The following is a 12,209-nucleotide window of genomic DNA, read 5'->3' as shown; positions in this document are numbered from 1 at the left end:
GTGCCCTGTCAAGTTACTAAGGAATGGTAACTTAAATAGTTCTCAGTCAAAGTGTGGTTGCTCCAAAACCTTGTAGAGAGAAACATTTATAGTTTGCTCAGTGCATTCAATGTTGCAATGGAAACCTTAACAACTGAGGGTTTACTAGTTAACAAACGGCTAAAAAGCAGGTTGACTGTTAAATACTTACTTATTCTCTATACCATTTATGGTGTACAGTATCACAAGAGGGCTGATGCCCTGGTATCCTGGATGGGTTCCAGATTTCTTTGCACACACATTCGCTTACTCACACACACTAGGGAATTTGGAAATACCAATTAGCCTACTCTGCATGTATTGGACTGTAGGAAGAAACCCACCAAGCATAGGGAGGACATGGAAACTCTACATACAAAGACCCAGCATGGGAATCGAACCCGAAGACCACAAGGCTAACCCCTTATGCCCCCAAGCTGTCTGATCATTAAACATTAGCGAGACACACAAAAAGAGTTCTGTTTTGTACTTTATTTAAGTACGTTTTAAGATCTCAGCAAAAAAAATTAAAGTTCCAAGACCTACTGTAAGCTTGAATGATGGATCATGGTCATTTATTCAAACCCATGTAAACTCTTTTTGGGGGAACATTTTTGCTTTGCATCGGGCACAAATTTGTACAAATTTCTGACTTAAATGCAAGCTCCTCGTTTAAGCCATTGAAACAAGATTTATAATGTTGCTAATTCTGAGACCAGACTAATTAATTTGTTTATCTGTTTCTTGGTTGGTTAGGAACTCATTCCTTCAGTGCAGACACTGTGATTTATTGCCATTGACTGCTGTGCAACAGTTCCGATACAAACAAAGCTCATTAGACTTTCTTCAGTTTCTTTTTATTTTAATCACTCTCTGAATGTTTGAGTAAAGGCAGGGGATTCTCAGAAGTCTCAGGAATTAATTCTAGTATCCCAAGACACTTTTCATGTGGTTAACATTAAAACCAATCTTTAAGAGTCTTTTATTGATTATCCATCACAACTATCAAAATTATGCTCAGAACAAATTAAATTTTGTAAATATTTCCCCAAAAAGCAAGAAATTAGAGACAGGATAAAGAAAAAGAAAGAGAAAGGCGAGCCCCACCCACCTACTACTACTACCCATTATGACTTCTTCTTCTTCTTTTTCTTCCATTCTGCTTTCACCCTGAGAACCCCCTCCCTCTCTTCCTCCCTCCCTCCATCCCTCCTTCCTTCCTCTTCCTTCCCATTTTGCCTCTAATCAAGCATCCAATTACTACCTTTTTACTTCCTCATCCACTTCCATGAATTAACCAAAACAATCATGGCTGCCCGGGGTGTCGACCGAGCCTGAGCGCTCAAACGAATGGGTGCTGATTCCTAAGGCGTGTATATCCACCGTGCCGGATATACACACACACACACACACACACACACACGACATTCCCTTGCGTCAGAAGGCTTTCTCCAGTGGAGGATCGCAGCATACAAATCTGACCCCTTGACAACAAACGGATGGTCGCCAGTGAGTGTGTGAATGAGTCTGTGTGTGTGTGTGTGTGTGTGTGCGCGCGTGTGTGTGAGAGATACGTGAAGCCACGTTGATGTGTCTCATGCAACAGTGAGAAATTGCATGCACCCCTGCCATGCATGCTGAATTATTCGTTTTTAGCACGGATATCGTCGTAGCGTCGTTCCAGCGCAGCTACACATCCAGCGTGAGAAATTCCAGATGATGCCAAAGCAACAAGGAGAGACGATCTGCTTTATTCGAAGGAGGAAAAAAGGAAGAGACAAAGGAAGGAAAGCATACCTGATGTGTTCCTGGGAAAAGTGTGATAAATCCAGCAATGTTAATGTTTTTTTTTTTTTTTAAGCTAGCAAGCAGGAGGCGCTGCAGGTTATTACGCTAAGCCACGAAGATGACGGTTAGCGGAGCATCCTCAGTATGGACAGATGAGAGAGAGAGAGAGAGAGAGAGAGAGAGATGGAGAGAGAGAGCTCTGCAGCAGCAACAGCAGCCCCTTCGAACGGGTGAAGACAGGCAGGCTGTGCTCTCTCGCCTCAGCATCTCGTCCTCCTCTTCACTCTCTCTCCGTTTTCCATCTCTTCCCTCGTTCAACCTTGAGCTGATTCCGGTGAATGCAGGAGCATGGTTTTACTCTCCGTCTCTTTCCTCCCTGTCCACTGTTCTCTCCCGTCACTCTCTCGCTCTCCTGTCCCAGACGAGAGAGGCAGACAGCGTGTCTGGGACAGAGGAAGCCCCCCTGCCTGCCTCTGTGTGTGTGTGTGTGTGTGTGTGTGGTTCTGTGTGTGTGTTTGAAAAAGAGTGAAAGAGAGAGAGAGAAAGAAGGAGAGCAAGATCCGGGATGAGCTGGAAGCCCCGAGGAATGAGGCAAGCTTCACGCTTCGGTCTCATTCAGAGAGAAACACACGTGATGCTGAGAGAGAGAGAGAGAGAGAGAGAGAGAGAGAGGAGGGGATGGAGCAATGTGGGGAAGAAGAGGGAGGAGGGCAGATTAGAATGTGTGTGTGTGTGAGAGATAGAGAGAGAGAATGAAATGGAGAGAGGAAGAGAGAGGGGGAGATGAAGAAGAAAAGGCCAAACATGCATGCTTGTTTAAGAAAAAGTCAAAATAACTCTGTGTGTGTGTGTGAGTAAAAGGGGGAGATCATGAATAGAAAAGATGCCTATCTATCCATCCATCCATCCATCCATTAATCTATCCCTCTATCTGTGTATTGATTCTCTGTCTCTCCCCTTAGGTTTACTCGTTTCTCCTTTCTCTCTTCCCTTCTCTCTCTTTGTCTCCTTATCTTTCATTATTTCTCTCTCCCACGTTCTTCATCTCTCTCTCTCTCTCTCTCTCTCTCTCTCTCTGTAATGGACCTGAAACTGTCCTCAGAAGACCAGAACAACCCACGACACCACCATAAAATCAGCCTCGTTTCTGTCACCTCGTCTCACTGCATCACGCCATCGGCTGTGCACCTCTCCTGTACATCTCTCCACCGGACACCACAACATTCACGTTACACCGGCGTCCATTACTTCACCGCAGAAATATACAGATAGAAATACTGTAAGATTAGACATTTATACACACAGCAGCTTTCTCGGTGATCCTTTCTTAGTTTTCTCCAGCAGGAAGAACCCAGGAACCCTTCATCCTGCCATCATCACATCTCCAGGGTTGGAGCTTCAACCTTCTCCTTGGTTCCATGCTTGGTGGCTTTCCTCCAGATTCTTCCTCCAGTCCTGTAGGCTGATTGGTCTTTCCAAATTGCCCTGTAGTCTACAATTGTGTGTGTGTGTGTGTGTGTGTGTGTGTGTGCCTGTGCCCGATCCTATGCCGTGCCCAGGGTGTTGCCTGTCTTGTGCCCTGAGGTCCCTGGGACAGCCTTCAGGCTTCTCGTGGTCCTACACTGGAGTATTCCAAATAGACGAATTACACATTTTCATTTTTTTTTATAGAAATTCTTCATTTACAAATGTGTGTTTGGTTACAGCAGCTATTTTTTAATCATTTTAATCAAAACAAGTTGGGAAGCTGAAGGTAAATTAACGTCGAGGAAAGTAAAAGAAAGACACTCCTTCCATAAATATTATATAAATGTCTTCTTTCATAAAGCTACAGATAAAAGCTGTTTCTACAGAAATTATACTGTATTAATATATATATATAAACGTCTGCAACAACCGATCACCACCTCTTGATTATTTAGATGTGTAAACCTGCCGATTAGCCTTAATGTTAGCCCGAGATAACTGATTTAATTCCTATATTTAAAACAAAACCTCACCGAGCATAGCTGTCTCTATGTAATTAGTAAAACTATTTGATTTTACACGACCCGTAAGCCTGAGGCAGTGCAGTGGACACATGCGTCCTGGTCAGTCATTAGGTCTATAAAAGTGTCACATAAGTGTTCTCTTGCATTGAGAAACCTCCGATAGCTTCATTTAGCCACAGCTGTGCGCTCAGCGCTCTTCAGAAACCAAAGATGTGTCGTAAAATCCCCAAACAGCCACTAATTGTCCTTTCTTTCAGCTAAATTGCATTTGCGCTCCCTTTCAATGAGTGTAGGAGGGGGGTGGGGGGGGGTACTGTAGGGGCGAGGAGCAGAAAGGCACCACTGAGATCACTAAGGGTTCACTGCATGGCTTGTGGCTGCCACCTATAGGTGGAGTTAATCTCTGCTGTTTCATTTCACAGAAAATTGGAGAAAAAACCTTGAAACATTGATGTTCATTTATCATTTACTGAAAAAAAAGTAAATACAATTACCGAGCAGATGTTCACATTTTATTTTTGGATTTTCTTTCAGCTTTTGTTTCATTTAAAACACTTTGCATTGCAATAAAATGCAATGGTACTAGTTTTAAAAATCTCATCATGTTACAACCGAGAAACTTAATTTAAACCTGTGTATATTCAAGACGTACAAACACAGGCTAGTGAACTTCAAACCAAAATCAAACCTGAGCCGCAGTTAAACATTTAAATTAAAAGCCGGCCAAATGTCTGGGTATGAACAGACTCCGATATGCTATAATATAATAAACTAACGTGGATTAGCGTTTTACAGGAAGTTATACAAACAAACTCTATACTTCATCAAATAATGAACACTGTCTTTAATACTTTATAAAATAAAATAAAAAAACTTGCATATCTCTTAATAAAACAGACTGATATACTAGATAAAGTAATAAATACAGATTAGCATACTTTACAACATCATAAAATAGTTAAAAAAAAGCTATTTAGCATAAAACATGCTATTTTTTTTCTTTTTAAAGAGGAACAAAAACAGATTCTCTTAGTGTATTATGCAAAACCTGTAGAAATACATAATACCTGTACAGAATAATATGCAAACATGAATCAGCATAAAAAACATTTTAAAAAAGTTGGAAATTAAACGTGTAAATAAAGTTAAATATGAAATAACCAGACATTAAACCTCACTTAACATTAATTTATGCCTCCTCTTGGTACCGTCTGCTTTAAAAACCAAACTGAAAGCGTCTCCCGTTTTATCTTGCTACTGTCCTTGCTAACATTCTCGGGACACATGGTGCTACGTCTTCACTACAAAAAACCGAGTAAATAAAACAATAAACAAATAAACTTGCTATGCTTAGTTTTCCTGGGAGGCAATGTTGACCTGAGCTATTACGGTCATGAAATGGGAATAAATACAAGGGTATTCACCATTGGCCTCAAGTCCCGAGTTGGACTACAAAGGTTCCTAGATGGATGGATGGAGCCTAGTGTATAATGTCATAAAAAGACTAGCATACTTTATAGAGACATAAAGCAGGCTAGCATACTTCATAAAGTAGTAAAAACAGACTTAGCATACTTTATAAACTAATAAAAAGACCAGTGTTTTTATTTTATAAAGTAATAAACACAGACGATTACTCATTAAACAAATAAATGTATAGACTAATAAACAGAGTAACGTACTTAACAAAAACTCTGTTCATTAGTTTATAGAGAAAGAAAAATTGAGTAGTGTGCCTTATAGTGGAATAAAAACAGACTAGCATGTATTCCAAAGCGTTAAATGTAGGGAAGTATACTTTGTCTGCAGATTTTTTTTTTCTGTATCATCTATGTATATATAGATTCTTAGGGAAAATAAATAAATATTAAGCAGAAATAAAAAAACATAAAGCATCATAATTCAGCCCTGACGTCTCATAAATGGCTGACCGAGTGTGTTTATGTAGGGGATTTCTGGATAAAACTCAGCTTCCATATGGACATCTGCTCCATTACCACGGAGTCAAACGGAGTCTGCTCTCAGGCTCAGGATGGGGGGATTCTATCTCTCTGCCTGTTTCTGATTGGATAAAACACAACTACACCCACAATTCTCTCTTATTGTCTCGTTTTATGAAAGATACGCTCACATCCATCTGTCTAAATTGGTGTAAAAACGTCACCCCTCCCACTGTTCCCACTTTTATCTCTTTCCATATGTGAACGTAACACACCCTCAAAATCTCTCTCTCTCTCTCTCTCTCTCTCTCTGTTGCTCAGACATTCAGGCATAAAGCCCAGATCTCACTGAGTCTCGGAGTCCTGCAGGTTCACATTGCTGTGTGTTTGCACCGAATCACTGACTCGAATACTGAACACAGTAACGAGAGAAAAATTCACTATAAAATATTCTAGAATTTTAATAAATCTTATGTGGCATATTAAAAATATTTATCATATTGCTTACATTTATTTAATTGGTCAAAAAAGTCAGGGTCCTCGAGTCAGCAATCAGGATTCATTTCATCATCCTGGATGTCTATGATGTTCTATACAGTTCTAGTAATTATTTGAAATCTCTGGCATCATTTTCATTGAAATCACCAAAATCTCATGCACCTCCAGGGTCCGGGTTCGATTCCTAAGGTCTCTCTGTGTGTGGAGTTACTCCCTTGGTGGGTTTCCTCCGGTTTCCTCCCACAGTCCAGAAACATGCAGATTAGGCTAATTGGTTTTCCCAAATTGCCCGTAGTATGTGAATAGGTTTCTGTGTGTGTGTGTCCTGTGATGGATTGGCCACACCATGCCCTAAGTCTCTTGGCATAGGCTCCATGCCCCCACTACCCTGTACCCCACTTCCCCCACTACCATGTAAAGAGGTAGGTAATAATGGAGTGAGTGAGTGAGTGAGTGAGCATTATTTTAGAATATTTTGGTTGACTTAAACAATTTCTCTTTTTTCAGAACATGTACAAGTGCTGATGGCAGTGGTGGACTGGCCATCTGGAGCACCATGAGTTTTCCCGGTGGGCCACTGGCCAATGTGGGCCGGCCCGGTTATTACGCAAATGTATTTAAAAAAATGACAGAAACCATAATATTGCGTCTGTTTTCTACGCATATGAATGACTGCGTCGATTGCACGGGCCCCGCCAACTAAGAGCGTGTGTTTATGTTACCGCACATGCGGATGTATTGCCCTCAACCTCTTCACTTTTAATTTATGGAAGGAGAGAGATTGATCCTTTCTCAATGCAGCGAATTTCTCTAAATCAATCCAGATGAACAAATTAACATTAGTTTCCATGAATGAAAAGGTGGAGCTGAAAGTTCCGCGAAAAGAAGAAAAAAGCTTTAGAGGTAAATGCTGTGAAATGCTTCAAATGAACAGATTCTGCCTTTGGCGTGAAGTAACCTTACAGTTCTGCAGGCTCTGACGGCTCTAACATTACGGTTAGGGACAGCGAGGCAGCCCACCACATCTCACAGCGTAATACATTGGCTCATAAAAGTGGAGATAAAAAATAAAGTATATATCGGGTCATATTTGTAAAACAAAGGAACGAAGGAAAGAGTCTCGCACTAGATGTGCAAGTCAGAGTGAAAACAAATCCATGAGGTTGAGTGAATTATCAGTAGATGTGCAAGGCAGGACTGTGTCAAGACACAGATCTGGGAAGGAGATTTTCTGCAGTATTGAAACCACCCAAGAACACAATAGAATCCATGATTCTCAAATGAAAAAAGATTCGTACTGACCAACAGTCCTTACTGATCTGTCCACCTAGCCAAGCTGAGTAATCATGGATGATGGGCCTTTGTCAAAGGGGATCTGAGGGTCACTATAAATGAGATGCTGAGTTCCCTTGTGGAGATGAGAGAGGCTTACAGAAAGGCAGCTGTCTTGCTGCTCTACCATAGAGGCCTGATTGGTGAAGTGCTGCTGTGATGGCTGCCATTCTGTAAGTTTTATTCCTCACTAAATGGCACATGACAGCTGGCTGCCCATTCAAAGTTGAACTTGAGTGATTCTGCCAAAAAAGAATGGAAGAAGCTTCCAAAAGAAAGGTGTGCCAAGCTTGAAGCATCATTTACCAGCAGACTTGAGGCGGTCACAGCCGCCAAAGGTGTTTTGACCAAGTATTAAGTGATGGGTCTGAATACTTTTTCCTCTTTAGTAAAGAGGGAAAAAAAGGATGTTCGAAAGAACAAAATGTGGAAAACTCTGTGGCACTGTATATACAGTATATATGTATGTATGTATGTATGTACTGTGTGTGTGTGTGTGTGTGTATGTATGAATGAATGTATGTCTGTATTCCTATATGTATGGAAAATTCCAGGTTTAAACTTCAGCACCACCAAATTGCTGCTGTTGGGCCTGAGTAAGGCTCTTAACCCTTACTGTACCTGTTCAGATGTACTGTATAATGAGGTAAAATGTAAGTAAATATAGCTTATGTTGGGTGCTTGCGTAACTATGAATAATGTTGGTTGTAGTTTGGTAAAATGTCTGTTAGTGGGATCAGTAAAGCAAGTGGAGGCTGAAAAGATCTCAAAAACCCATAAAGTTACAGATGACACATTCCCTTTTCAAACAAAATAATTTATTTTATTTTCATCTTTCACATTTTCAAAGTAAGAGAAAAGGAAAAGGGCCCGCAGCAAAAGTTTGGATACCCTGCATAGTTAGTAAATAGTAGCACCCCCTTTGACAAGTATTACTGCTTGTAAATGATTTTTGGAGCCAACCAAGACTCTTACAGTTCTTGTTTGAGGGATTTTCGCCCATTCTTCCTTATAATGGTTTTCCAGTTCTGTGAAATTCCTGGGCCGTCTTGCACGCACTGGTCTTTTAAGGTCTATCCACAGATTCTCAATGATATTTAGGTCAAAAGACTGTGAGAGGCATGGCAAAACCTTCAGCTTGTGCCTTTTGAGGTGGTCGATTATGGATTTTAGGTATATTTAGGATTATTATCTCATAATTAGAATTATAAGAAGCTACCCTCTTTCAACTTTGGCTTTTTTCTTTTACTTGTGAAATGCGCCCTGTTTCCTTGGCTGCAATACAACCCCAAAGCATGACCAATCCACCCCCATGCTTACCAGTTGAACTGGTGTTCTTTTTATGAAGTTCTGTACCCTTTGGTCTCCAAACATAGGTTTTTGGTCTCCGCTCAATGTGGCCAAGAAGTTATTTTAACCTCTTTGGTCCACAGGACTTTTTTCCAAAATGCTTGGTTTTCTTCTCATGACTCTTTCATGAAGGCCATATTTGTGCAGGTGTACTTGGGGATACGTGTTGTGTCTGTGATTAAGCAAGTAAGTATATCAGATTATCATCATCATCATCATCATCACCACCATCATCATCATCATTAACTTACAGGTTACAGTGTTTATGGTGGCAGCACAGCCACTTCTTGAATATTCAGCCATAATGTCTTGTTATAACTAATGTTCCAGGACGGGCCATAACTACAAGGCAAATGAATAAACTCCATGCTAACCTACTGTGTCTTTTCTGCACTTTTGTCTGAGGCGTCAATTACATAAAACATTAGCCTTTATAGACTTAACGGTTCTTGAGTATAAAAAAATGCTGTAAAATGCTTATTTAAACAACCAGATCTTTATTTAACCTTGCCTTGATACTGAGGTTTAGTCAAAGCTCTTGTTAACACTTTTAATTGGGTAATTACTTAGAAACCAACAGACAGATGTAAAGGTGACCAATTGCATTGGTTTTACGAACAAAAAAGTACAAATTAGAAATACACACATTGCAATTTTCTTGGCTGATAATGATTTCTGTTTATATATATATATATATATTCTGGCGTAGGCGGGGTTTCGGCTGGCGACCATCATGCCTTGCGGGAGGGGTTGCTGTGTGTTCACCCTGTTGGGGAAAGGTGCTTGGGTTAGTGGCTTCGGCCATGTTTTGTGTGTGTGTGTTGGGTGTGTTTTATCCAATGTGTTCTGGTTTATGCTAAGGCTAAATTAGATGTGGTTTTGCTAAATTAGATGTGGTACATGCTTTTGTACGACTGTGTACTTAATAAAGTACTCCCAATCATTTGCATTGGGCAGCAAAGAAGCTCACTCATCTCTCCAAGTTTCTTCCTAGTGGTGAAAAAACGCTACTATATATATATATATACCTCATATTACTTGTTACTCGGTTTACAAGTGTTTTGCAAGCCGAGCAATTTTTTTTAAAACAAGCATTGTCTTGGTTTACAAGCACTAAGTATCATGTATCATGCATACGCTTCTTGATTTGATGCCGAGCGTCACGTGATCACAACTGAGCCAACGTTTTTTCTCTCTCGTGCGCTGCGGGTAATCATTTCCCCTGCTGGGTCTTAGTGCTCGTCTCTTACTCGTATAATCAACATCCGTGTGTGTGTGTGTGTGTTTCTTTCTCTTGCGCTGCAAAGTGTGTGTGTTATGTGTGTGTGGGCACGTAATTTGACACCACACCAGTTCACACACAAACACACACACACGCTCTTTCTCTCTCTCTCTCTCTCGCCTTTGCTTTCAGTGTTTGAGTGTGTTGTGTGTGTGTGTGTTTTTCTTTCTCTTGCACTGCAGAGTGTGTGTGTTATGCGTGTGCACGCGTAATTTGACACCATGCTGGGTTACTCTCTCTCTCTCTCTCTCTCTTTTTCTCTCTCTCTCTCTCTCTCTCTCTCGCCTTTAATGTGTTTGTGTGTGTGTGTGTGTAACAGAGAGGGGGTGCTTCACTCACACACAACCGGCATGATGTCAAATTTACTCGCGCACACACATAACACACACTCAGCAGCGCAGGAGAGAGAAAAACACACACAGCGCCTGTGCGCATAAATGGAAACACTTATCTGTCAAGATTTATTTTTACTTTTTTTTAAGGTAACGTGCAGGTTCATTTGTTTTATTTTTACTTTATATTTTGTGTTAATTATTTTTATGTATTTATTTTTTTGGGCTGTGGAACGAATTATTTTAATTTCTATTATTTCTTATGGGAAAATGTGCTTTGATTTAGGGATGTTTTGGGATACGAGCCCGCCTCCGGAACATATTATGCTTGTAATCCGAGGTTCCACTGTATATATATACTGTAATTACAGCATGCAAAAACTTTTTTCTAACTTTTTTGTTTAACTTTAAACAATTTTAATTATGTCTTTATGAAAACTGGACTATTAAATAACATTTACATTTTCCCCCAAACTGGTTAAAGGACTTTCAAGTCAGTATGGAGGCTGGAGGCACTTCTTGAGCTTCTTTAACTGCTGCACATGCACTCTTAAGGGACAGGAATTATATGGACAGACACACATGATTGAGTAGTGGTGCTCCAATTGATCTGAGAGTGCACTGCTTCCCCCTGGGAGTCCCTAGCTGAAAATCTAGCTGCAATCTCAGGCTGATGGAGCAAACGTGTTTCTATTGCGTCACACGGGAGCGTGTGCACAATTTGCTCAGAATCAGTTATATCCAAGACAGATTGGCTGGTTTCCTCTTCTCCTGTCATGGCGAATTAAACTGAAAACTGGCTCTGGTCATAGGCATGATCAATCTGTGCATCTCTAGTACAGTACAAATGTCTCAATATGATTATGCAAGGTTTTTGCCTGACAGTGACAAAAAAAAAAGGCAATACTTGAATCACAAGGAACATATATCCATATACAAAAACTTTTGCTTGGTTATTTTTTTTTTGTTTGTTTGTTTCTTTCTCTCTGAGTGAAGTTTGGAAAGCCCGTCTTTAACTTTTTAAATTAAATTTTAATATGCTAAAATTAGGAAAGCCTTTTTTTGGTAACACTATTTGAAGTGTTTAGCTTTAACATTTTATAAGCATTGCCTATATGTTTATGACGTGATCCTGGAGGCTTGGTGTCAGGTTTATGTCAAAATCTATGAAATTAATTTAACATTAGATTAAACAAAAAAATGAACAGAAGAAGTAAGCAGTGAAAACATCTCAGGAGCATCTTTCAAATATTTAGCTTTAGCTAAATCAAAGGCATGGAAATTCTGCAACTCACCAGCTCTGTACTTTGGCTCAGGTTATCAGGTCATATGAATACAGACATATCCATTGGAAGAACCAGAGACCATCTTGCCCAGAGGTTTTTGGAATAAGCTTGATTGCTGTATTTGACCGTCCTAGAAAACCACTATAAGGTGGAGATCATGCCAGAGTTCTAATCCAATGAAGTAAACACTGCAGATGTGAGATGACCTTACAGTTTTATGCTTTCGAGGCTTTAAGTTACCATAAAAATTAAAAGGGCTATAGGTTATGAAGTTAGCTTTATCTCCACACATCTCTCTGCATACTTACTTCACTGAAAGCTGCATTGATTCCTGAACAAGGCTTTAAATCTGCTCACTAACAGCACAGATCAAGGGAAGTCTCCACAGATTG

At 40.2% G+C, this 12,209-nt stretch overlaps 1 protein-coding gene across 1 annotated transcript in view; it reads right to left on the bottom strand.

Annotated features, from left to right (window-relative positions):
• LOC128528030 (protein unc-13 homolog C-like) overlaps positions 1–1,951 on the bottom strand; it is a 208,775-nt gene extending 206,824 nt beyond the window's left edge. The window contains exon 1 of the mRNA XM_053500754.1: positions 1,816–1,951. The gene's annotated coding sequence lies outside the window, so the exon portion shown is untranslated. The remainder of the gene's footprint in view (positions 1–1,815) is intronic.
• Positions 1,952–12,209: the final 10,258 nt, after the last annotated feature.

Source organism: Clarias gariepinus, chromosome 7 (assembly GCF_024256425.1).
Source record: "Clarias gariepinus isolate MV-2021 ecotype Netherlands chromosome 7, CGAR_prim_01v2, whole genome shotgun sequence".
Lineage (NCBI taxonomy): Eukaryota > Metazoa > Chordata > Actinopteri > Siluriformes > Clariidae > Clarias > Clarias gariepinus.
This window is presented reverse-complemented; position numbering and strand designations above follow the sequence as displayed.